General features: G+C 43.8%; 41 non-coding genes across 41 annotated transcripts; all 41 read left to right on the top strand.

Moving 5' to 3' along the window:
* The first annotated feature begins 141 nt into the window (after positions 1–141).
* Positions 142–260, top strand: LOC134115130 (5S ribosomal RNA). The gene has a single exon (XR_009947492.1). It is a non-coding gene; the product is annotated as a 5S ribosomal RNA (ribosomal RNA).
* Positions 261–655: 395 nt separating this feature from the next.
* Positions 656–774, top strand: LOC134115128 (5S ribosomal RNA). The gene has a single exon (XR_009947490.1). It is a non-coding gene; the product is annotated as a 5S ribosomal RNA (ribosomal RNA).
* Positions 775–1169: 395 nt separating this feature from the next.
* LOC134115127 (5S ribosomal RNA) lies at positions 1170–1288 on the top strand. The gene has a single exon (XR_009947489.1). It is a non-coding gene; the product is annotated as a 5S ribosomal RNA (ribosomal RNA).
* Positions 1289–1684: 396 nt separating this feature from the next.
* Positions 1685–1803, top strand: LOC134114722 (5S ribosomal RNA). The gene has a single exon (XR_009947089.1). It is a non-coding gene; the product is annotated as a 5S ribosomal RNA (ribosomal RNA).
* A 339-nt stretch (positions 1804–2142) lies between these two features.
* LOC134114796 (5S ribosomal RNA) lies at positions 2143–2261 on the top strand. The gene has a single exon (XR_009947156.1). It is a non-coding gene; the product is annotated as a 5S ribosomal RNA (ribosomal RNA).
* A 396-nt stretch (positions 2262–2657) lies between these two features.
* On the top strand, positions 2658–2776 carry LOC134115126 (5S ribosomal RNA). The gene has a single exon (XR_009947488.1). It is a non-coding gene; the product is annotated as a 5S ribosomal RNA (ribosomal RNA).
* Positions 2777–3172: 396 nt separating this feature from the next.
* LOC134115125 (5S ribosomal RNA) lies at positions 3173–3291 on the top strand. The gene has a single exon (XR_009947487.1). It is a non-coding gene; the product is annotated as a 5S ribosomal RNA (ribosomal RNA).
* A 339-nt stretch (positions 3292–3630) lies between these two features.
* On the top strand, positions 3631–3749 carry LOC134115124 (5S ribosomal RNA). The gene has a single exon (XR_009947486.1). It is a non-coding gene; the product is annotated as a 5S ribosomal RNA (ribosomal RNA).
* Positions 3750–4145: 396 nt separating this feature from the next.
* On the top strand, positions 4146–4264 carry LOC134115123 (5S ribosomal RNA). Its single transcript, XR_009947485.1, has one exon. It is a non-coding gene; the product is annotated as a 5S ribosomal RNA (ribosomal RNA).
* Positions 4265–4603: 339 nt separating this feature from the next.
* Positions 4604–4722, top strand: LOC134115122 (5S ribosomal RNA). The gene has a single exon (XR_009947484.1). It is a non-coding gene; the product is annotated as a 5S ribosomal RNA (ribosomal RNA).
* A 397-nt stretch (positions 4723–5119) lies between these two features.
* On the top strand, positions 5120–5238 carry LOC134115121 (5S ribosomal RNA). Its single transcript, XR_009947483.1, has one exon. It is a non-coding gene; the product is annotated as a 5S ribosomal RNA (ribosomal RNA).
* Positions 5239–5577: 339 nt separating this feature from the next.
* LOC134115120 (5S ribosomal RNA) lies at positions 5578–5696 on the top strand. Its single transcript, XR_009947482.1, has one exon. It is a non-coding gene; the product is annotated as a 5S ribosomal RNA (ribosomal RNA).
* Positions 5697–6092: 396 nt separating this feature from the next.
* LOC134115119 (5S ribosomal RNA) lies at positions 6093–6211 on the top strand. Its single transcript, XR_009947481.1, has one exon. It is a non-coding gene; the product is annotated as a 5S ribosomal RNA (ribosomal RNA).
* A 339-nt stretch (positions 6212–6550) lies between these two features.
* On the top strand, positions 6551–6669 carry LOC134115117 (5S ribosomal RNA). Its single transcript, XR_009947479.1, has one exon. It is a non-coding gene; the product is annotated as a 5S ribosomal RNA (ribosomal RNA).
* A 396-nt stretch (positions 6670–7065) lies between these two features.
* LOC134115116 (5S ribosomal RNA) lies at positions 7066–7184 on the top strand. The gene has a single exon (XR_009947478.1). It is a non-coding gene; the product is annotated as a 5S ribosomal RNA (ribosomal RNA).
* Positions 7185–7523: 339 nt separating this feature from the next.
* LOC134115115 (5S ribosomal RNA) lies at positions 7524–7642 on the top strand. The gene has a single exon (XR_009947477.1). It is a non-coding gene; the product is annotated as a 5S ribosomal RNA (ribosomal RNA).
* Positions 7643–8039: 397 nt separating this feature from the next.
* On the top strand, positions 8040–8158 carry LOC134115114 (5S ribosomal RNA). The gene has a single exon (XR_009947476.1). It is a non-coding gene; the product is annotated as a 5S ribosomal RNA (ribosomal RNA).
* Positions 8159–8497: 339 nt separating this feature from the next.
* On the top strand, positions 8498–8616 carry LOC134115113 (5S ribosomal RNA). The gene has a single exon (XR_009947475.1). It is a non-coding gene; the product is annotated as a 5S ribosomal RNA (ribosomal RNA).
* A 397-nt stretch (positions 8617–9013) lies between these two features.
* Positions 9014–9132, top strand: LOC134115112 (5S ribosomal RNA). Its single transcript, XR_009947474.1, has one exon. It is a non-coding gene; the product is annotated as a 5S ribosomal RNA (ribosomal RNA).
* Positions 9133–9471: 339 nt separating this feature from the next.
* Positions 9472–9590, top strand: LOC134115111 (5S ribosomal RNA). The gene has a single exon (XR_009947473.1). It is a non-coding gene; the product is annotated as a 5S ribosomal RNA (ribosomal RNA).
* Positions 9591–9986: 396 nt separating this feature from the next.
* On the top strand, positions 9987–10105 carry LOC134115110 (5S ribosomal RNA). Its single transcript, XR_009947472.1, has one exon. It is a non-coding gene; the product is annotated as a 5S ribosomal RNA (ribosomal RNA).
* Positions 10106–10502: 397 nt separating this feature from the next.
* Positions 10503–10621, top strand: LOC134115109 (5S ribosomal RNA). Its single transcript, XR_009947471.1, has one exon. It is a non-coding gene; the product is annotated as a 5S ribosomal RNA (ribosomal RNA).
* Positions 10622–10960: 339 nt separating this feature from the next.
* LOC134115108 (5S ribosomal RNA) lies at positions 10961–11079 on the top strand. Its single transcript, XR_009947470.1, has one exon. It is a non-coding gene; the product is annotated as a 5S ribosomal RNA (ribosomal RNA).
* A 339-nt stretch (positions 11080–11418) lies between these two features.
* On the top strand, positions 11419–11537 carry LOC134115106 (5S ribosomal RNA). Its single transcript, XR_009947468.1, has one exon. It is a non-coding gene; the product is annotated as a 5S ribosomal RNA (ribosomal RNA).
* A 339-nt stretch (positions 11538–11876) lies between these two features.
* On the top strand, positions 11877–11995 carry LOC134115105 (5S ribosomal RNA). The gene has a single exon (XR_009947467.1). It is a non-coding gene; the product is annotated as a 5S ribosomal RNA (ribosomal RNA).
* A 396-nt stretch (positions 11996–12391) lies between these two features.
* LOC134114654 (5S ribosomal RNA) lies at positions 12392–12510 on the top strand. Its single transcript, XR_009947021.1, has one exon. It is a non-coding gene; the product is annotated as a 5S ribosomal RNA (ribosomal RNA).
* Positions 12511–12849: 339 nt separating this feature from the next.
* On the top strand, positions 12850–12968 carry LOC134115104 (5S ribosomal RNA). The gene has a single exon (XR_009947466.1). It is a non-coding gene; the product is annotated as a 5S ribosomal RNA (ribosomal RNA).
* Positions 12969–13364: 396 nt separating this feature from the next.
* Positions 13365–13483, top strand: LOC134115103 (5S ribosomal RNA). The gene has a single exon (XR_009947465.1). It is a non-coding gene; the product is annotated as a 5S ribosomal RNA (ribosomal RNA).
* Positions 13484–13879: 396 nt separating this feature from the next.
* Positions 13880–13998, top strand: LOC134115102 (5S ribosomal RNA). The gene has a single exon (XR_009947464.1). It is a non-coding gene; the product is annotated as a 5S ribosomal RNA (ribosomal RNA).
* Positions 13999–14337: 339 nt separating this feature from the next.
* Positions 14338–14456, top strand: LOC134115101 (5S ribosomal RNA). The gene has a single exon (XR_009947463.1). It is a non-coding gene; the product is annotated as a 5S ribosomal RNA (ribosomal RNA).
* A 396-nt stretch (positions 14457–14852) lies between these two features.
* LOC134115100 (5S ribosomal RNA) lies at positions 14853–14971 on the top strand. The gene has a single exon (XR_009947462.1). It is a non-coding gene; the product is annotated as a 5S ribosomal RNA (ribosomal RNA).
* A 396-nt stretch (positions 14972–15367) lies between these two features.
* On the top strand, positions 15368–15486 carry LOC134114745 (5S ribosomal RNA). Its single transcript, XR_009947112.1, has one exon. It is a non-coding gene; the product is annotated as a 5S ribosomal RNA (ribosomal RNA).
* A 339-nt stretch (positions 15487–15825) lies between these two features.
* LOC134115099 (5S ribosomal RNA) lies at positions 15826–15944 on the top strand. Its single transcript, XR_009947461.1, has one exon. It is a non-coding gene; the product is annotated as a 5S ribosomal RNA (ribosomal RNA).
* A 339-nt stretch (positions 15945–16283) lies between these two features.
* LOC134115098 (5S ribosomal RNA) lies at positions 16284–16402 on the top strand. The gene has a single exon (XR_009947460.1). It is a non-coding gene; the product is annotated as a 5S ribosomal RNA (ribosomal RNA).
* A 396-nt stretch (positions 16403–16798) lies between these two features.
* On the top strand, positions 16799–16917 carry LOC134114744 (5S ribosomal RNA). The gene has a single exon (XR_009947111.1). It is a non-coding gene; the product is annotated as a 5S ribosomal RNA (ribosomal RNA).
* A 339-nt stretch (positions 16918–17256) lies between these two features.
* On the top strand, positions 17257–17375 carry LOC134115097 (5S ribosomal RNA). The gene has a single exon (XR_009947459.1). It is a non-coding gene; the product is annotated as a 5S ribosomal RNA (ribosomal RNA).
* A 396-nt stretch (positions 17376–17771) lies between these two features.
* Positions 17772–17890, top strand: LOC134115095 (5S ribosomal RNA). The gene has a single exon (XR_009947457.1). It is a non-coding gene; the product is annotated as a 5S ribosomal RNA (ribosomal RNA).
* Positions 17891–18286: 396 nt separating this feature from the next.
* LOC134115094 (5S ribosomal RNA) lies at positions 18287–18405 on the top strand. Its single transcript, XR_009947456.1, has one exon. It is a non-coding gene; the product is annotated as a 5S ribosomal RNA (ribosomal RNA).
* A 396-nt stretch (positions 18406–18801) lies between these two features.
* On the top strand, positions 18802–18920 carry LOC134114743 (5S ribosomal RNA). The gene has a single exon (XR_009947110.1). It is a non-coding gene; the product is annotated as a 5S ribosomal RNA (ribosomal RNA).
* A 339-nt stretch (positions 18921–19259) lies between these two features.
* On the top strand, positions 19260–19378 carry LOC134115093 (5S ribosomal RNA). The gene has a single exon (XR_009947455.1). It is a non-coding gene; the product is annotated as a 5S ribosomal RNA (ribosomal RNA).
* A 396-nt stretch (positions 19379–19774) lies between these two features.
* LOC134115092 (5S ribosomal RNA) lies at positions 19775–19893 on the top strand. Its single transcript, XR_009947454.1, has one exon. It is a non-coding gene; the product is annotated as a 5S ribosomal RNA (ribosomal RNA).
* The last annotated feature ends 48 nt before the right edge of the window (positions 19894–19941 follow it).

The following is a 19941-nucleotide window of genomic DNA, read 5'->3' as shown; positions in this document are numbered from 1 at the left end:
TGCCAGTGAAGAAAAGTAAAGTTACCTTCAGGTTTTAGGAACCTCTCTTGCCAATCCTAAGAACTGCTTCAATTTTAGAAAAAGAAACTCTTCTGATTATCTTTGACACGTTTTAAAGGATTAGGAAAAAGATAAAAAGCAGCTTACGGCCATACCTCTCTGGTTCCGCCCGATCTCGTCTGATCTCGGAAGCTAAGCAGAGCAGGGCCTGGTTAGTACCTGGATGGAAGACCGCCTGGGAATCCCAGGTGCCGTAAGCTTTTCACTTCTCTCTGAAAGCTGCCGAGCGCCGCAGATTGTACACCTACAAATTACAAAAAGTACATCACATTGTCGAAGAGATGCATGTTTAGTGTTGTTTTAACGTTGGATATATAAGGAACTTAGACAATATCATCAAAATTGATTCCGTTTCATGGTTGCTAAATTAGTGTTGATCAACATTTAACAATTGGCCTACTTTTGTTTGTAATTTAGCCGTTGAAATACAGGTGCTAACCCAACATGTTAGAATTGCCAGTGAAGAAAAGTAAAGTTACCTTCAGGTTTTAGGAACCTCTCTTGCCAATCCTAAGAACTGCTTCAATTTTAGAAAAAGAAACTCTTCTGATTATCTTTGACACGTTTTAAAGGATTAGGAAAAAGATAAAAAGCAGCTTACGGCCATACCTCTCTGGTTCCGCCCGATCTCGTCTGATCTCGGAAGCTAAGCAGAGCAGGGCCTGGTTAGTACCTGGATGGAAGACCGCCTGGGAATCCCAGGTGCCGTAAGCTTTTCACTTCTCTCTGAAAGCTGCCGAGCGCCGCAGATTGTACACCTACAAATTACAAAAAGTACATCACATTGTCGAAGAGATGCATGTTTAGTGTTGTTTTAACGTTGGATATATAAGGAACTTAGACAATATCATCAAAATTGATTCCGTTTCATGGTTGCTAAATTAGTGTTGATCAACATTTAACAATTGGCATACTTTTGTTTGTAATTTAGCCGTTGAAATACAGGTGCTAACCCAACATGTTAGAATTGCCAGTGAAGAAAAGTAAAGTTACCTTCAGGTTTTAGGAACCTCTCTTGCCAATCCTAAGAACTGCTTCAATTTTAGAAAAAGAAACTCTTCTGATTATCTTTGACACGTTCTAAAGGATTAGGAAAAAGATAAAAAGCAGCTTACGGCCATACCTCTCTGGTTCCGCCCGATCTCGTCTGATCTCGGAAGCTAAGCAGAGCAGGGCCTGGTTAGTACCTGGATGGAAGACCGCCTGGGAATCCCAGGTGCCGTAAGCTTTTTCACTTCTCTCTGAAAGCCGCCGAGCGCCGCAGATTGTACACCTACAAATTACAAAAAGTATATCACATTGTCGAAGAGATGCATGTTTAGTGTTGTTTTAACGTTGGATATATAAGGAACTTAGACAATATCATCAAAATTGATTCCGTTTCATGGTTGCTAAATTAGTGTTGATCAACATTTAACAATTGGCCTACTTTTGTTTGTAATTTAGCCGTTGAAATACAGGTGCTAACCCAACATGTTAGAATTGCCAGTGAAGAAAAGTAAAGTTACCTTCAGGTTTTAGGAACCTCTCTTGCCAATCCTAAGAACTGCTTCAATTTTAGAAAAAGAAACTCTTCTGATTATCTTTGACACGTTTTAAAGGATTAGGAAAAAGATAAAAAGCAGCGTACGGCCATACCTCTCTGGTTCCGCCCGATCTCGTCTGATCTCGGAAGCTAAGCAGAGCAGGGCCTGGTTAGTACCTGGATGGAAGACCGCCTGGGGATCCCAGGTGCCGTAAGCTTTTTCTCTTCTCTCTCCGAAAGCCGCCCAGCGCCGCAGATTGTACACCTACACAATTGTAAAAAGTATTTCACATTGTAGAAGAGATGCAATAGGAAGAAGATGAAAGGTGGCTTACGTCCATACCATCGTCAGGCCATTTGAGGTGGCGGGGACTGCAATGGCCATCCACCGATTGGCTGGGACTTCTGGGCGGGTCTTCTCTAGTCCATCCAATTTTCGGCATAGGATGTCACAGCCTTCTTTGCATACCCTTATTTAACCCACACAAAGATGCCAACGGCAGGCGTGACATAATTTTTTGACGCATTATAAAGGATTAGGAAAAAGATAAAAAGCAGCTTACGGCCATACCTCTCTGGTTCCGCCCGATCTCGTCTGATCTCGGAAGTTAAGCAGAGCAGGGCCTGGTTAGTACCTGGATGGAAGACCGCCTGGGAATCCCAGGTGCCGTAAGCTTTTTCACTTCTCTCTGAAAGCCGCCGAGCGCCGCAGATTGTACACCTACAAATTACAAAAAGTACATCACATTGTCGAAGAGATGCATGTTTAGTGTTGTTTTAACGTTGGATATATAAGGAACTTAGACAATATCATCAAAATTGATTCCGTTTCATGGTTGCTAAATTAGTGTTGATCAACATTTAACAATTGGCCTACTTTTGTTTGTAATTTAGCCGTTGAAATACAGGTGCTAACCCAACATGTTAGAATTGCCAGTGAAGAAAAGTAAAGTTACCTTCAGGTTTTAGGAACCTCTCTTGCCAATCCTAAGAACTGCTTCAATTTTAGAAAAAGAAACTCTTCTGATTATCTTTGACACGTTTTAAAGGATTAGGAAAAAGATAAAAAGCAGCTTACGGCCATACCTCTCTGGTTCCGCCCGATCTCGTCTGATCTCGGAAGCTAAGCAGAGCAGGGCCTGGTTAGTACCTGGATGGAAGACCGCCTGGGAATCCCAGGTGCCGTAAGCTTTTTCACTTCTCTCTGAAAGCTGCCGAGCGCCGCAGATTGTACACCTACAAATTACAAAAAGTACATCACATTGTCGAAGAGATGCATGTTTAGTGTTGTTTTAACGTTGGATATATAAGGAACTTAGACAATATCATCAAAATTGATTCCGTTTCATGGTTGCTAAATTAGTGTTGATCAACATTTAACAATTGGCATACTTTTGTTTGTAATTTAGCCGTTGAAATACAGGTGCTAACCCAACATGTTAGAATTGCCAGTGAAGAAAAGTAAAGTTACCTTCAGGTTTTAGGAACCTCTCTTGCCAATCCTAAGAACTGCTTCAATTTTAGAAAAAGAAACTCTTCTGATTATCTTTGACACGTTTTAAAGGATTAGGAAAAAGATCAAAAGCAGCTTACGGCCATACCTCTCTGGTTCCGCCCGATCTCGTCTGATCTCGGAAGCTAAGCAGAGCAGGGCCTGGTTAGTACCTGGATGGAAGACCGCCTGGGAATCCCAGGTGCCGTAAGCTTTTTCACTTCTCTCTCCGAAAGCCGCCCAGCGCCGCAGATTGTACACCTACACAATTGTAAAAAGTATTTCACATTGTAGAAGAGATGCAATAGGAAGAAGATGAAAGGTGGCTTACGTCCATACCATCGTCAGGCCATTTGAGGTGGCGGGGACTGCAATGGCCATCCACCGATTGGCTGGGACTCCTGGGCGGGTCTTCTCTAGTCCATCCAATTTTCGGCATAGGATGTCACAGCCTTCTTTGCATACCCTTATTTAACCCACACAAAGATGCCAACGGCAGGCGTGACATAATTTTTTGACGCATTATAAAGGATTAGGAAAAAGATAAAAAGCAGCTTACGGCCATACCTCTCTGGTTCCGCCCGATCTCGTCTGATCTCGGAAGCTAAGCAGAGCAGGGCCTGGTTAGTACCTGGATGGAAGACCGCCTGGGAATCCCAGGTGCCGTAAGCTTTTTCACTTCTCTCTGAAAGCCGCCGAGCGCCGCAGATTGTACACCTACAAATTACAAAAAGTATATCACATTGTCGAAGAGATGCATGTTTAGTGTTGTTTTAACGTTGGATATATAAGGAACTTAGACAATATCATCAAAATTGATTCCGTTTCATGGTTGCTAAATTAGTGTTGATCAACATTTAACAATTGGCATACTTTTGTTTGTAATTTAGCCGTTGAAATACAGGTGCTAACCCAACATGTTAGAATTGCCAGTGAAGAAAAGTAAAGTTACCTTCAGGTTTTAGGAACCTCTCTTGCCAATCCTAAGAACTGCTTCAATTTTAGAAAAAGAAACTCTTCTGATTATCTTTGACACGTTCTAAAGGATTAGGAAAAAGATAAAAAGCAGCTTACGGCCATACCTCTCTGGTTCCGCCCGATCTCGTCTGATCTCGGAAGCTAAGCAGAGCAGGGCCTGGTTAGTACCTGGATGGAAGACCGCCTGGGAATCCCAGGTGCCGTAAGCTTTTTCACTTCTCTCTCCGAAAGCCGCCCAGCGCCGCAGATTGTACACCTACACAATTGTAAAAAGTATTTCACATTGTAGAAGAGATGCAATAGGAAGAAGATGAAAGGTGGCTTACGTCCATACCATCGTCAGGCCATTTGAGGTGGCGGGGACTGCAATGGCCATCCACCGATTGGCTGGGACTCCTGGGCGGGTCTTCTCTAGTCCATCCAATTTTCGGCATAGGATGTCACAGCCTGCTTTGCATACCCTTATTTAACCCACACAAAGATGCCAACGGCAGGCGTGACATAATTTTTTGACGCATTATAAAGGATTAGGAAAAAGATAAAAAGCAGCTTACGGCCATACCTCTCTGGTTCCGCCCGATCTCGTCTGATCTCGGAAGCTAAGCAGAGCAGGGCCTGGTTAGTACCTGGATGGAAGACCGCCTGGGAATCCCAGGTGCCGTAAGCTTTTTCACTTCTCTCTGAAAGCCGCCGAGCGCCGCAGATTGTACACCTACAAATTACAAAAAGTATATCACATTGTCGAAGAGATGCATGTTTAGTGTTGTTTTAACGTTGGATATATAAGGAACTTAGACAATATCATCAAAATTGATTCCGTTTCATGGTTGCTAAATTAGTGTTGATCAACATTTAACAATTGGCCTACTTTTGTTTGTAATTTAGCCGTTGAAATACAGGTGCTAACCCAACATGTTAGAATTGCCAGTGAAGAAAAGTAAAGTTACCTTCAGGTTTTAGGAACCTCTCTTGCCAATCCTAAGAACTGCTTCAATTTTAGAAAAAGAAACTTTTCTGATTATCTTTGACACGTTCTAAAGGATTAGGAAAAAGATATTAAAGCAGCTTACGGCCATACCTCTCTGGTTCCGCCCGATCTCGTCTGATCTCGGAAGCTAAGCAGAGCAGGGCCTGGTTAGTACCTGGATGGAAGACCGCCTGGGAATCCCAGGTGCCGTAAGCTTTTTCACTTCTCTCTCCGAAAGCCGCCCAGCGCCGCAGATTGTACACCTACACAATTGTAAAAAGTATTTCACATTGTAGAAGAGATGCAATAGGAAGAAGATGAAAGGTGGCTTACGTCCATACCATCGTCAGGCCATTTGAGGTGGCGGGGACTGCAATGGCCATCCACCGATTGGCTGGGACTCCTGGGCGGGTCTTCTCTAGTCCATCCAATTTTCGGCATAGGATGTCACAGCCTTCTTTGCATACCCTTATTTAACCCACACAAAGATGCCAACGGCAGGCGTGACATAATTTTTTGACGCATTATAAAGGATTAGGAAAAAGATAAAAAGCAGCTTACGGCCATACCTCTCTGGTTCCGCCCGATCTCGTCTGATCTCGGAAGCTAAGCAGAGCAGGGCCTGGTTAGTACCTGGATGGAAGACCGCCTGGGAATCCCAGGTGCCGTAAGCTTTTTCACTTCTCTCTGAAAGCCGCCGAGCGCCGCAGATTGTACACCTACAAATTACAAAAAGTATATCACATTGTCGAAGAGATGCATGTTTAGTGTTGTTTTAACGTTGGATATATAAGGAACTTAGACAATATCATCAAAATTGATTCCGTTTCATGGTTGCTAAATTAGTGTTGATCAACATTTAACAATTGGCCTACTTTTGTTTGTAATTTAGCCGTTGAAATACAGGTGCTAACCCAACATGTTAGAATTGCCAGTGAAGAAAAGTAAAGTTACCTTCAGGTTTTAGGAACCTCTCTTGCCAATCCTAAGAACTGCTTCAATTTTAGAAAAAGAAACTCTTCTGATTATCTTTGACACGTTTTAAAGGATTAGGAAAAAGATCAAAAGCAGCTTACGGCCATACCTCTCTGGTTCCGCCCGATCTCGTCTGATCTCGGAAGCTAAGCAGAGCAGGGCCTGGTTAGTACCTGGATGGAAGACCGCCTGGGAATCCCAGGTGCCGTAAGCTTTTTCACTTCTCTCTCCGAAAGCCGCCCAGCGCCGCAGATTGTACACCTACACAATTGTAAAAAGTATTTCACATTGTAGAAGAGATGCAATAGGAAGAAGATGAAAGGTGGCTTACGTCCATACCATCGTCAGGCCATTTGAGGTGGCGGGGACTGCAATGGCCATCCACCGATTGGCTGGGACTCCTGGGCGGGTCTTCTCTAGTCCATCCAATTTTCGGCATAGGATGTCACAGCCTTCTTTGCATACCCTTATTTAACCCACACAAAGATGCCAACGGCAGGCGTGACATAATTTTTTGACGCATTATAAAGGATTAGGAAAAAGATAAAAAGCAGCTTACGGCCATACCTCTCTGGTTCCGCCCGATCTCGTCTGATCTCGGAAGCTAAGCAGAGCAGGGCCTGGTTAGTACCTGGATGGAAGACCGCCTGGGAATCCCAGGTGCCGTAAGCTTTTTCACTTCTCTCTGAAAGCCGCCGAGCGCCGCAGATTGTACACCTACAAATTACAAAAAGTATATCACATTGTCGAAGAGATGCATGTTTAGTGTTGTTTTAACGTTGGATATATAAGGAACTTAGACAATATCATCAAAATTGATTCCGTTTCATGGTTGCTAAATTAGTGTTGATCAACATTTAACAATTGGCATACTTTTGTTTGTAATTTAGCCGTTGAAATACAGGTGCTAACCCAACATGTTAGAATTGCCAGTGAAGAAAAGTAAAGTTACCTTCAGGTTTTAGGAACCTCTCTTGCCAATCCTAAGAACTGCTTCAATTTTAGAAAAAGAAACTCTTCTGATTATCTTTGACACGTTCTAAAGGATTAGGAAAAAGATAAAAAGCAGCTTACGGCCATACCTCTCTGGTTCCGCCCGATCTCGTCTGATCTCGGAAGCTAAGCAGAGCAGGGCCTGGTTAGTACCTGGATGGAAGACCGCCTGGGAATCCCAGGTGCCGTAAGCTTTTTCACTTCTCTCTCCGAAAGCCGCCCAGCGCCGCAGATTGTACACCTACACAATTGTAAAAAGTATTTCACATTGTAGAAGAGATGCAATAGGAAGAAGATGAAAGGTGGCTTACGTCCATACCATCGTCAGGCCATTTGAGGTGGCGGGGACTGCAATGGCCATCCACCGATTGGCTGGGACTCCTGGGCGGGTCTTCTCTAGTCCATCCAATTTTCGGCATAGGATGTCACAGCCTGCTTTGCATACCCTTATTTAACCCACACAAAGATGCCAACGGCAGGCGTGACATAATTTTTTGACGCATTATAAAGGATTAGGAAAAAGATAAAAAGCAGCTTACGGCCATACCTCTCTGGTTCCGCCCGATCTCGTCTGATCTCGGAAGCTAAGCAGAGCAGGGCCTGGTTAGTACCTGGATGGAAGACCGCCTGGGAATCCCAGGTGCCGTAAGCTTTTTCACTTCTCTCTGAAAGCCGCCGAGCGCCGCAGATTGTACACCTACAAATTACAAAAAGTATATCACATTGTCGAAGAGATGCATGTTTAGTGTTGTTTTAACGTTGGATATATAAGGAACTTAGACAATATCATCAAAATTGATTCCGTTTCATGGTTGCTAAATTAGTGTTGATCAACATTTAACAATTGGCCTACTTTTGTTTGTAATTTAGCCGTTGAAATACAGGTGCTAACCCAACATGTTAGAATTGCCAGTGAAGAAAAGTAAAGTTACCTTCAGGTTTTAGGAACCTCTCTTGCCAATCCTAAGAACTGCTTCAATTTTAGAAAAAGAAACTTTTCTGATTATCTTTGACACGTTCTAAAGGATTAGGAAAAAGATATTAAAGCAGCTTACGGCCATACCTCTCTGGTTCCGCCCGATCTCGTCTGATCTCGGAAGCTAAGCAGAGCAGGGCCTGGTTAGTACCTGGATGGAAGACCGCCTGGGAATCCCAGGTGCCGTAAGCTTTTTCACTTCTCTCTCCGAAAGCCGCCCAGCGCCGCAGATTGTACACCTACACAATTGTAAAAAGTATTTCACATTGTAGAAGAGATGCAATAGGAAGAAGATGAAAGGTGGCTTACGTCCATACCATCGTCAGGCCATTTGAGGTGGCGGGGACTGCAATGGCCATCCACCGATTGGCTGGGACTCCTGGGCGGGTCTTCTCTAGTCCATCCAATTTTCGGCATAGGATGTCACAGCCTTCTTTGCATACCCTTATTTAACCCACACAAAGATGCCAACGGCAGGCGTGACATAATTTTTTGACGCATTATAAAGGATTAGGAAAAAGATAAAAAGCAGCTTACGGCCATACCTCTCTGGTTCCGCCCGATCTCGTCTGATCTCGGAAGCTAAGCAGAGCAGGGCCTGGTTAGTACCTGGATGGAAGACCGCCTGGGAATCCCAGGTGCCGTAAGCTTTTTCACTTCTCTCTGAAAGCCGCCGAGCGCCGCAGATTGTACACCTACAAATTACAAAAAGTATATCACATTGTCGAAGAGATGCATGTTTAGTGTTGTTTTAACGTTGGATATATAAGGAACTTAGACAATATCATCAAAATTGATTCCGTTTCATGGTTGCTAAATTAGTGTTGATCAACATTTAACAATTGGCCTACTTTTGTTTGTAATTTAGCCGTTGAAATACAGGTGCTAACCCAACATGTTAGAATTGCCAGTGAAGAAAAGTAAAGTTACCTTCAGGTTTTAGGAACCTCTCTTGCCAATCCTAAGAACTGCTTCAATTTTAGAAAAAGAAACTTTTCTGATTATCTTTGACACGTTCTAAAGGATTAGGAAAAAGATATTAAAGCAGCTTACGGCCATACCTCTCTGGTTCCGCCCGATCTCGTCTGATCTCGGAAGCTAAGCAGAGCAGGGCCTGGTTAGTACCTGGATGGAAGACCGCCTGGGAATCCCAGGTGCCGTAAGCTTTTTCACTTCTCTCTCCGAAAGCCGCCCAGCGCCGCAGATTGTACACCTACACAATTGTAAAAAGTATTTCACATTGTAGAAGAGATGCAATAGGAAGAAGATGAAAGGTGGCTTACGTCCATACCATCGTCAGGCCATTTGAGGTGGCGGGGACTGCAATGGCCATCCACCGATTGGCTGGGACTCCTGGGCGGGTCTTCTCTAGTCCATCCAATTTTCGGCATAGGATGTCACAGCCTTCTTTGCATACCCTTATTTAACCCACACAAAGATGCCAACGGCAGGCGTGACATAATTTTTTGACGCATTATAAAGGATTAGGAAAAAGATAAAAAGCAGCTTACGGCCATACCTCTCTGGTTCCGCCCGATCTCGTCTGATCTCGGAAGCTAAGCAGAGCAGGGCCTGGTTAGTACCTGGATGGAAGACCGCCTGGGAATCCCAGGTGCCGTAAGCTTTTTCACTTCTCTCTGAAAGCTGCCGAGCGCCGCAGATTGTACACCTACAAATTACAAAAAGTACATCACATTGTCGAAGAGATGCATGTTTAGTGTTGTTTTAACGTTGGATATATAAGGAACTTAGACAATATCATCAAAATTGATTCCGTTTCATGGTTGCTAAATTAGTGTTGATCAACATTTAACAATTGGCATACTTTTGTTTGTAATTTAGCCGTTGAAATACAGGTGCTAACCCAACATGTTAGAATTGCCAGTGAAGAAAAGTAAAGTTACCTTCAGGTTTTAGGAACCTCTCTTGCCAATCCTAAGAACTGCTTCAATTTTAGAAAAAGAAACTTTTCTGATTATCTTTGACACGTTCTAAAGGATTAGGAAAAAGATAAAAAGCAGCTTACGGCCATACCTCTCTGGTTCCGCCCGATCTCGTCTGATCTCGGAAGCTAAGCAGAGCAGGGCCTGGTTAGTACCTGGATGGAAGACCGCCTGGGAATCCCAGGTGCCGTAAGCTTTTTCACTTCTCTCTGAAAGCCGCCGAGCGCCGCAGATTGTACACCTACAAATTACAAAAAGTATATCACATTGTCGAAGAGATGCATGTTTAGTGTTGTTTTAACGTTGGATATATAAGGAACTTAGACAATATCATCAAAATTGATTCCGTTTCATGGTTGCTAAATTAGTGTTGATCAACATTTAACAATTGGCCTACTTTTGTTTGTAATTTAGCCGTTGAAATACAGGTGCTAACCCAACATGTTAGAATTGCCAGTGAAGAAAAGTAAAGTTACCTTCAGGTTTTAGGAACCTCTCTTGCCAATCCTAAGAACTGCTTCAATTTTAGAAAAAGAAACTTTTCTGATTATCTTTGACACGTTCTAAAGGATTAGGAAAAAGATATTAAAGCAGCTTACGGCCATACCTCTCTGGTTCCGCCCGATCTCGTCTGATCTCGGAAGCTAAGCAGAGCAGGGCCTGGTTAGTACCTGGATGGAAGACCGCCTGGGAATCCCAGGTGCCGTAAGCTTTTTCACTTCTCTCTCCGAAAGCCGCCCAGCGCCGCAGATTGTACACCTACACAATTGTAAAAAGTATTTCACATTGTAGAAGAGATGCAATAGGAAGAAGATGAAAGGTGGCTTACGTCCATACCATCGTCAGGCCATTTGAGGTGGCGGGGACTGCAATGGCCATCCACCGATTGGCTGGGACTCCTGGGCGGGTCTTCTCTAGTCCATCCAATTTTCGGCATAGGATATCACAGCCTTCTTTGCATACCCTTATTTAACCCACACAAAGATGCCAACGGCAGGCGTGACATAATTTTTTGACGCATTATAAAGGATTAGGAAAAAGATAAAAAGCAGCTTACGGCCATACCTCTCTGGTTCCGCCCGATCTCGTCTGATCTCGGAAGCTAAGCAGAGCAGGGCCTGGTTAGTACCTGGATGGAAGACCGCCTGGGAATCCCAGGTGCCGTAAGCTTTTTCACTTCTCTCTCCGAAAGCCGCCCAGCGCCGCAGATTGTACACCTACACAATTGTAAAAAGTATTTCACATTGTAGAAGAGATGCAATAGGAAGAAGATGAAAGGTGGCTTACGTCCATACCATCGTCAGGCCATTTGAGGTGGCGGGGACTGCAATGGCCATCCACCGATTGGCTGGGACTCCTGGGCGGGTCTTCTCTAGTCCATCCAATTTTCGGCATAGGATGTCACAGCCTTCTTTGCATACCCTTATTTAACCCACACAAAGATGCCAACGGCAGGCGTGACATAATTTTTTGACGCATTATAAAGGATTAGGAAAAAGATAAAAAGCAGCTTACGGCCATACCTCTCTGGTTCCGCCCGATCTCGTCTGATCTCGGAAGCTAAGCAGAGCAGGGCCTGGTTAGTACCTGGATGGAAGACCGCCTGGGAATCCCAGGTGCCGTAAGCTTTTTCACTTCTCTCTCCGAAAGCCGCCCAGCGCCGCAGATTGTACACCTACACAATTGTAAAAAGTATTTCACATTGTAGAAGAGATGCAATAGGAAGAAGATGAAAGGTGGCTTACGTCCATACCATCGTCAGGCCATTTGAGGTGGCGGGGACTGCAATGGCCATCCACCGATTGGCTGGGACTCCTGGGCGGGTCTTCTCTAGTCCATCCAATTTTCGGCATAGGATGTCACAGCCTTCTTTGCATACCCTTATTTAACCCACACAAAGATGCCAACGGCAGGCGTGACATAATTTTTTGACGCATTATAAAGGATTAGGAAAAAGATAAAAAGCAGCTTACGGCCATACCTCTCTGGTTCCGCCCGATCTCGTCTGATCTCGGAAGCTAAGCAGAGCAGGGCCTGGTTAGTACCTGGATGGAAGACCGCCTGGGAATCCCAGGTGCCGTAAGCTTTTTCACTTCTCTCTGAAAGCCGCCGAGCGCCGCAGATTGTACACCTACAAATTACAAAAAGTATATCACATTGTCGAAGAGATGCATGTTTAGTGTTGTTTTAACGTTGGATATATAAGGAACTTAGACAATATCATCAAAATTGATTCCGTTTCATGGTTGCTAAATTAGTGTTGATCAACATTTAACAATTGGCCTACTTTTGTTTGTAATTTAGCCGTTGAAATACAGGTGCTAACCCAACATGTTAGAATTGCCAGTGAAGAAAAGTAAAGTTACCTTCAGGTTTTAGGAACCTCTCTTGCCAATCCTAAGAACTGCTTCAATTTTAGAAAAAGAAACTTTTCTGATTATCTTTGACACGTTCTAAAGGATTAGGAAAAAGATAAAAAGCAGCTTACGGCCATACCTCTCTGGTTCCGCCCGATCTCGTCTGATCTCGGAAGCTAAGCAGAGCAGGGACTGGTTAGTACCTGGATGGAAGACCGCCTGGGAATCCCAGGTGCCGTAAGCTTTTTCACTTCTCTCTCCGAAAGCCGCCCAGCGCCGCAGATTGTACACCTACACAATTGTAAAAAGTATTTCACATTGTAGAAGAGATGCAATAGGAAGAAGATGAAAGGTGGCTTACGTCCATACCATCGTCAGGCCATTTGAGGTGGCGGGGACTGCAATGGCCATCCACCGATTGGCTGGGACTCCTGGGCGGGTCTTCTCTAGTCCATCCAATTTTCGGCATAGGATGTCACAGCCTTCTTTGCATACCCTTATTTAACCCACACAAAGATGCCAACGGCAGGCGTGACATAATTTTTTGACGCATTATAAAGGATTAGGAAAAAGATAAAAAGCAGCTTACGGCCATACCTCTCTGGTTCCGCCCGATCTCGTCTGATCTCGGAAGCTAAGCAGAGCAGGGCCTGGTTAGTACCTGGATGGAAGACCGCCTGGGAATCCCAGGTGCCGTAAGCTTTTTCACTTCTCTCTGAAAGCCGCCGAGCGCCGCAGATTGTACACCTACAAATTACAAAAAGTATATCACATTGTCGAAGAGATGCATGTTTAGTGTTGTTTTAACGTTGGATATATAAGGAACTTAGACAATATCATCAAAATTGATTCCGTTTCATGGTTGCTAAATTAGTGTTGATCAACATTTAACAATTGGCCTACTTTTGTTTGTAATTTAGCCGTTGAAATACAGGTGCTAACCCAACATGTTAGAATTGCCAGTGAAGAAAAGTAAAGTTACCTTCAGGTTTTAGGAACCTCTCTTGCCAATCCTAAGAACTGCTTCAATTTTAGAAAAAGAAACTCTTCTGATTATCTTTGACACGTTCTAAAGGATTAGGAAAAAGATAAAAAGCAGCTTACGGCCATACCTCTCTGGTTCCGCCCGATCTCGTCTGATCTCGGAAGCTAAGCAGAGCAGGGCCTGGTTAGTACCTGGATGGAAGACCGCCTGGGAATCCCAGGTGCCGTAAGCTTTTCACTTCTCTCTGAAAGCTGCCGAGCGCCGCAGATTGTACACCTACAAATTACAAAAAGTACATCACATTGTCGAAGAGATGCATGTTTAGTGTTGTTTTAACGTTGGATATATAAGGAACTTAGACAATATCATCAAAATTGATTCCGTTTCATGGTTGCTAAATTAGTGTTGATCAACATTTAACAATTGGCATACTTTTGTTTGTAATTTAGCCGTTGAAATACAGGTGCTAACCCAACATGTTAGAATTGCCAGTGAAGAAAAGTAAAGTTACCTTCAGGTTTTAGGAACCTCTCTTGCCAATCCTAAGAACTGCTTCAATTTTAGAAAAAGAAACTTTTCTGATTATCTTTGACACGTTCTAAAGGATTAGGAAAAAGATATTAAAGCAGCTTACGGCCATACCTCTCTGGTTCCGCCCGATCTCGTCTGATCTCGGAAGCTAAGCAGAGCAGGGCCTGGTTAGTACCTGGATGGAAGACCGCCTGGGAATCCCAGGTGCCGTAAGCTTTTTCACTTCTCTCTCCGAAAGCCGCCCAGCGCCGCAGATTGTACACCTACACAATTGTAAAAAGTATTTCACATTGTAGAAGAGATGCAATAGGAAGAAGATGAAAGGTGGCTTACGTCCATACCATCGTCAGGCCATTTGAGGTGGCGGGGACTGCAATGGCCATCCACCGATTGGCTGGGACTCCTGGGCGGGTCTTCTCTAGTCCATCCAATTTTCGGCATAGGATGTCACAGCCTTCTTTGCATACCCTTATTTAACCCACACAAAGATGCCAACGGCAGGCGTGACATAATTTTTTGACGCATTATAAAGGATTAGGAAAAAGATAAAAAGCAGCTTACGGCCATACCTCTCTGGTTCCGCCCGATCTCGTCTGATCTCGGAAGCTAAGCAGAGCAGGGCCTGGTTAGTACCTGGATGGAAGACCGCCTGGGAATCCCAGGTGCCGTAAGCTTTTTCACTTCTCTCTGAAAGCCGCCGAGCGCCGCAGATTGTACACCTACAAATTACAAAAAGTATATCACGTTGTCGAAGAGATGCATGTTTAGTGTTGTTTTAACGTTGGATATATAAGGAACTTAGACAATATCATCAAAATTGATTCCGTTTCATGGTTGCTAAATTAGTGTTGATCAACATTTAACAATTGGCATACTTTTGTTTGTAATTTAGCCGTTGAAATACAGGTGCTAACCCAACATGTTAGAATTGCCAGTGAAGAAAAGTAAAGTTACCTTCAGGTTTTAGGAACCTCTCTTGCCAATCCTAAGAACTGCTTCAATTTTAGAAAAAGAAACTCTTCTGATTATCTTTGACACGTTTTAAAGGATTAGGAAAAAGATAAAAAGCAGCTTACGGCCATACCTCTCTGGTTCCGCCCGATCTCGTCTGATCTCGGAAGCTAAGCAGAGCAGGGCCTGGTTAGTACCTGGATGGAAGACCGCCTGGGAATCCCAGGTGCCGTAAGCTTTTTCACTTCTCTCTGAAAGCCGCCGAGCGCCGCAGATTGTACACCTACAAATTACAAAAAGTACATCACATTGTCGAAGAGATGCATGTTTAGTGTTGTTTTAACGTTGGATATATAAGGAACTTAGACAATATCATCAAAATTGATTCCGTTTCATGGTTGCTAAATTAGTGTTGATCAACATTTAACAATTGGCATACTTTTGTTTGTAATTTAGCCGTTGAAATACAGGTGCTAACCCAACATGTTAGAATTGCCAGTGAAGAAAAGTAAAGTTACCTTCAGGTTTTAGGAACCTCTCTTGCCAATCCTAAGAACTGCTTCAATTTTAGAAAAAGAAACTCTTCTGATTATCTTTGACACGTTTTAAAGGATTAGGAAAAAGATAAAAAGCAGCGTACGGCCATACCTCTCTAGTTCCGCCCGATTTCGTCTGATCTCGGAAGCTAAGCAGAGCAGGGCCTGGTTAGTACCTGGATGGAAGACCGCCTGGGAATCCCAGGTGCCGTAAGCTTTTTCACTTCTCTCTCCGAAAGCCGCCCAGCGCCGCAGATTGTACACCCACACAATTGTAAAAAGTATTTCACATTGTAGAAGAGATGCAATAGGAAGAAGATGAAAGGTGGCTTATGTCCATACCATCGTCAGGCCATTTGAGGTGGCGGGGACTGCAATGGCCATCCACCGATTGGCTGGGACTCCTGGGCGGGTCTTCTCTAGTCCATCCAATTTTCGGCATAGGATGTCACAGCCTTCTTTGCATACCCTTATTTAACCCACACAAAGATGCCAACGGCAGGCGTGACATAATTTTTTGACGCATTATAAAGGATTAGGAAAAAGATAAAAAGCAGCTTACGGCCATACCTCTCTGGTTCCGCCCGATCTCGTCTGATCTCGGAAGCTAAGCAGAGCAGGGCCTGGTTAGTACCTGGATGGAAGACCGCCTGGGAATCCCAGGTGCCGTAAGCTTTTTCACTTCTCTCTCCGAAAGCCGCCCAGCGCCGCAGATTGTACACCTACACAATTGTAAAAAGTATTTCACATTGTAGAAGAGATGCAATAGGAAGAAGATGAAAGGTGGCTTACGTCCATACCATCGTCAGGCCATTTGAGGTGGCGGGGACTGCAATGGCCATCCACCGATTGGCTGGGACTCCTGGGCGGGTCTTCTCTAGTCCATCCAATTTTCGGCATAGGATGTCACAGCCTGCTTTGCATACCCTTATTTAACCCACACAAAGATGCCAACGGCAGGCGTGACATAATTTTTTGACGCATTATAAAGGATTAGGAAAAAGATAAAAAGCAGCTTACGGCCATACCTCTCTGGTTCCGCCCGATCTCGTCTGATCTCGGAAGCTAAGCAGAGCAGGGCCTGGTTAGTACCTGGATGGAAGACCGCCTGGGAATCCCAGGTGCCGTAAGCTTTTTCACTTCTCTCTGAAAGCCGCCGAGCGCCGCAGATTGTACACCTACAAATTACAAAAAGTACATCACATTGTCGAAGAGATGCATGTTTAGTGTTTTTTTAACGTTGGATATATAAGGAACTTAGACAATATCATCAAAATTGATTCCGTTTCATGGTTGCTAAATTAGTGTTGATCAACATTTAACAATTGGCATACTTTTGTTTGTAATTTAGCCGTTGAAATACAGGTGCTAACCCAACATGTTAGAATTGCCAGTGAAGAAAAGTAAAGTTACCTTCAGGTTTTAGGAACCTCTCTTGCCAATCCTAAGAACTGCTTCAATTTTAGAAAAAGAAACTCTTCTGATTATCTTTGACACGTTTTAAAGGATTAGGAAAAAGATAAAAAGCAGCGTACGGCCATACCTCTCTAGTTCCGCCCGATTTCGTCTGATCTCGGAAGCTAAGCAGAGCAGGGCCTGGTTAGTACCTGGATGGAAGACCGCCTGGGAATCCCAGGTGCCGTAAGCTTTTTCACTTCTCTCTCCGAAAGCCGCCCAGCGCCGCAGATTGTACACCTACACAATTGTAAAAAGTATTTCACATTGTAGAAGAGATGCAATAGGAAGAAGATGAAAGGTGGCTTACGTCCATACCATCGTCAGGCCATTTGAGGTGGCGGGGACTGCAATGGCCATCCACCGATTGGCTGGGACTCCTGGGCGGGTCTTCTCTAGTCCATCCAATTTTCGGCATAGGATATCACAGCCTTCTTTGCATACCCTTATTTAACCCACACAAAGATGCCAACGGCAGGCGTGACATAATTTTTTGACGCATTATAAAGGATTAGGAAAAAGATAAAAAGCAGCTTACGGCCATACCTCTCTGGTTCCGCCCGATCTCGTCTGATCTCGGAAGCTAAGCAGAGCAGGGCCTGGTTAGTACCTGGATGGAAGACCGCCTGGGAATCCCAGGTGCCGTAAGCTTTTTCACTTCTCTCTGAAAGCCGCCGAGCGCCGCAGATTGTACACCTACAAATTACAAAAAGTATATCACGTTGTCGAAGAGATGCATGTTTAGTGTTGTTTTAACGTTGGATTTATAAGGAACTTAGACAATATCATCAAAATTGATTCCGTTTCATGGTTGCTAAATTAGTGTTGATCAACATTTAACAATTGGCATACTTTTGTTTGTAATTTAGCCGTTGAAATACAGGTGCTAACCCAACATGTTAGAATTGCCAGTGAAGAAAAGTAAAGTTACCTTCAGGTTTTAGGAACCTCTCTTGCCAATCCTAAGAACTGCTTCAATTTTAGAAAAAGAAACTCTTCTGATTATCTTTGACACGTTTTAAAGGATTAGGAAAAAGATAAAAAGCAGCTTACGGCCATACCTCTCTGGTTCCGCCCGATCTCGTCTGATCTCGGAAGCTAAGCAGAGCAGGGCCTGGTTAGTACCTGGATGGAAGACCGCCTGGGAATCCCAGGTGCCGTAAGCTTTTTCACTTCTCTCTGAAAGCCGCCGAGCGCCGCAGATTGTACACCTACAAATTACAAAAAGTACATCACATTGTCGAAGAGATGCATGTTTAGTGTTGTTTTAACGTTGGATATATAAGGAACTTAGACAATATCATCAAAATTGATTCCGTTTCATGGTTGCTAAATTAGTGTTGATCAACATTTAACAATTGGCATACTTTTGTTTGTAATTTAGCCGTTGAAATACAGGTGCTAACCCAACATGTTAGAATTGCCAGTGAAGAAAAGTAAAGTTACCTTCAGGTTTTAGGAACCTCTCTTGCCAATCCTAAGAACTGCTTCAATTTTAGAAAAAGAAACTCTTCTGATTATCTTTGACACGTTTTAAAGGATTAGGAAAAAGATAAAAAGCAGCTTACGGCCATACCTCTCTGGTTCCGCCCGATCTCGTCTGATCTCGGAAGCTAAGCAGAGCAGGGCCTGGTTAGTACCTGGATGGAAGACCGCCTGGGAATCCCAGGTGCCGTAAGCTTTTTCACTTCTCTCTGAAAGCCGCCGAGCGCCGCAGATTGTACACCTACAAATTACAAAAAGTACATCACATTGTCGAAGAGATGCATGTTTAGTGTTGTTTTAACGTTGGATATATAAGGAACTTAGACAATATCATCAAAATTGATTCCGTTTCATGGTTGCTAAATTAGTGTTGATCAACATTTAACAATTGGCATACTTTTGTTTGTAATTTAGCCGTTGAAATACAGGTGCTAACCCAACATGTTAGAATTGCCAGTGAAGAAAAGTAAAGTTACCTTCAGGTTTTAGGAACCTCTCTTGCCAATCCTAAGAACTGCTTCAATTTTAGAAAAAGAAACTCTTCTGATTATCTTTGACACGTTTTAAAGGATTAGGAAAAAGATAAAAAGCAGCGTACGGCCATACCTCTCTAGTTCCGCCCGATTTCGTCTGATCTCGGAAGCTAAGCAGAGCAGGGCCTGGTTAGTACCTGGATGGAAGACCGCCTGGGAATCCCAGGTGCCGTAAGCTTTTTCACTTCTCTCTCCGAAAGCCGCCCAGCGCCGCAGATTGTACACCCACACAATTGTAAAAAGTATTTCACATTGTAGAAGAGATGCAATAGGAAGAAGATGAAAGGTGGCTTACGTCCATACCATCGTCAGGCCATTTGAGGTGGCGGGGACTGCAATGGCCATCCACCGATTGGCTGGGACTCCTGGGGGGGTCTTCTCTAGTCCATCCAATTTTCGGCATAGGATGTCACAGCCTTCTTTGCATACCCTTATTTAACCCACACAAAGATGCCAACGGCAGGCGTGACATAATTTTTTGACGCATTATAAAGGATTAGGAAAAAGATAAAAAGCAGCTTACGGCCATACCTCTCTGGTTCCGCCCGATCTCGTCTGATCTCGGAAGCTAAGCAGAGCAGGGCCTGGTTAGTACCTGGATGGAAGACCGCCTGGGAATCCCAGGTGCCGTAAGCTTTTTCACTTCTCTCTGAAAGCCGCCGAGCGCCGCAGATTGTACACCTACAAATTACAAAAAGTATATCACGTTGTCGAAGAGATGCATGTTTAGTGTTGTTTTAACGTTGGATATATAAGGAACTTAGACAATATCATCAAAATTGATTCCGTTTCATGGTTGCTAAATTAGTGTTGATCAACATTTAACAATTGGCATACTTTTGTTTGTAATTTAGCCGTTGAAATACAGGTGCTAACCCAACATGTTAGAATTGCCAGTGAAGAAAAGTAAAGTTACCTTCAGGTTTTAGGAACCTCTCTTGCCAATCCTAAGAACTGCTTCAATTTTAGAAAAAGAAACTCTTCTGATTATCTTTGACACGTTTTAAAGGATTAGGAAAAAGATAAAAAGCAGCTTACGGCCATACCTCTCTGGTTCCGCCCGATCTCGTCTGATCTCGGAAGCTAAGCAGAGCAGGGCCTGGTTAGTACCTGGATGGAAGACCGCCTGGGAATCCCAGGTGCCGTAAGCTTTTTCACTTCTCTCTGAAAGCCGCCGAGCGCCGCAGATTGTACACCTA

Source organism: Pungitius pungitius, unplaced genomic scaffold (genome assembly GCF_949316345.1).
Source record: "Pungitius pungitius unplaced genomic scaffold, fPunPun2.1 scaffold_34, whole genome shotgun sequence".
Taxonomy (NCBI): domain Eukaryota; kingdom Metazoa; phylum Chordata; class Actinopteri; order Perciformes; family Gasterosteidae; genus Pungitius; species Pungitius pungitius.
The sequence above is the reverse complement of the archived record's forward strand: the minus strand, read 5'-3'. Positions and strand labels throughout refer to the sequence as shown.